This window comes from Salvelinus sp. IW2-2015, linkage group LG8 (assembly GCF_002910315.2).
Source record: "Salvelinus sp. IW2-2015 linkage group LG8, ASM291031v2, whole genome shotgun sequence".
Lineage (NCBI taxonomy): Eukaryota > Metazoa > Chordata > Actinopteri > Salmoniformes > Salmonidae > Salvelinus > Salvelinus sp. IW2-2015.
This window is the reverse complement of record NC_036848.1, coordinates 8,572,624-8,574,110: the sequence shown is the minus strand read 5'-3', so window position 1 is coordinate 8,574,110 and position 1,487 is coordinate 8,572,624. Positions and strand designations below refer to the sequence as shown.

Below are 1,487 nucleotides of genomic sequence, written 5' to 3'. Positions count from 1 at the left end.
CTGAGTGACAGGGTTTGTGAGCAAACAGTGGGGCAGTAACAGGAACACATCCACACACAGAGAGAGAGAAAGAGAGAGAGAGAGAGAGAGAGAGCGCACTGGATCGATCAGCCCTCTTCTGGAAGAGCCATATGAAGCCATAGCTACCTAGTCTTCTCATTCATGCCCAGTTACCCCCTGACACCCAAATGCATGCTGGTTAATGATTGACATGTGTAGTGCTGCTATGACCACCCATGGCTGGAGATGCACAGCTGGGAGATGTAGAGACAAACAGCACTGAGAGGGGACAAGGCAGCCCCTGATAAAAGAAGAGAGAGAGCGTAATCGATCTGTTAGACTCCAACCGAAAGCCATAGGTCAATCGCTCAAACTAAGAGGATATTTATCTATATATTAAGGGATTTTATCTTCAGCTAAGTCAGGATACATTGAGTTTATATATTTAGTGAGGCATATGGCTGAAATCCTCTTGTGATTGTAGTTATCAGTCTAATTCATTTACACCTTCTGGGTTCTCAGTAATTGGCCTGTCGATGTGGATGGCTGGCGATCTCTCTCATGGTGTTCTACTCTTTGGGTCCAACTCTTCCACCACAGACTACATCAACCTCACTGATACTGGGGGGCACAACGAGAGCACCTCAGCCCTGCTCCGGAGCACCGCCTTCAAAGTGTGTGTGCTCTGCGTCCTCATCCCCATACCGGTATTCGCCATACTGGGCAACCTCCTCATCGTGGCTTCTGTCGGACGCTTCCGGAACCTCCAGACGCCCACCAACACCTTCATTGTCTCTTTAGCAATGGCGGACTTCCTGGTTGCTGTGCTGGTGATGCCGTTCAGCCTGGTGTGCTCTGTGGACACTTGGTTGTTCGGACRGAACTTCTGTGTGGCCCACTTCCTGTTGGACATGACCCTGTGCACTTCCTCCATCTTCAACCTCAGCTGTGTTGCATTGGACCGGTACGTGGCAGTGTGCGACCCGCTTCACTACCCCACCCGCATGTCTCCCAGACGGGTCACCATGCTCCTCCTGCTCTCCTGGCTGCTCCCCCTCCTCATCTCCTCCCTCTGCGTCTCCCTCAGCATGTACTATCTGATGCCCCTTACTGGGCACAGGGGCACTCAGCAGGAAAGCCAGACCTGTGTGGCCCAGATCCACACACCCTATGCTGTGGCTTACTCTATGGTGTGTTTCTTCATTCCTGTTGTGTTCATGCTGTTTGCCTATGGGAGGATCTTTATGGTGGCTCAGAGGCAGGTGGATCCATGCCATGGAGAACCATCCCGGGCAGCTCCACACGGACCAGAACCCTATCAGGGAAGACCCAGCCAGGCCAGACCCAGCCAGACCAGACCCAGCCAGGCCAGACCCAGCCAGGCCAGACCCAGCCAGACCAGACCCAGCCAGGCCAGACCCAGCCAGGCCAGACCCAGCCAGGCCAGACCCAGCCAGGCCAGACCCAGCCAGGCCAGACCCAGCCAG

The 1,487-nt window shown here is 54.2% G+C and overlaps 1 pseudogene; it reads left to right on the top strand.

Annotated features, from left to right (window-relative positions):
• Positions 1-542: 542 nt before the first annotated feature.
• Positions 543-1,487, top strand: part of LOC139028098 (5-hydroxytryptamine receptor 4-like) — a 2,255-nt pseudogene continuing 1,310 nt past the window's right edge.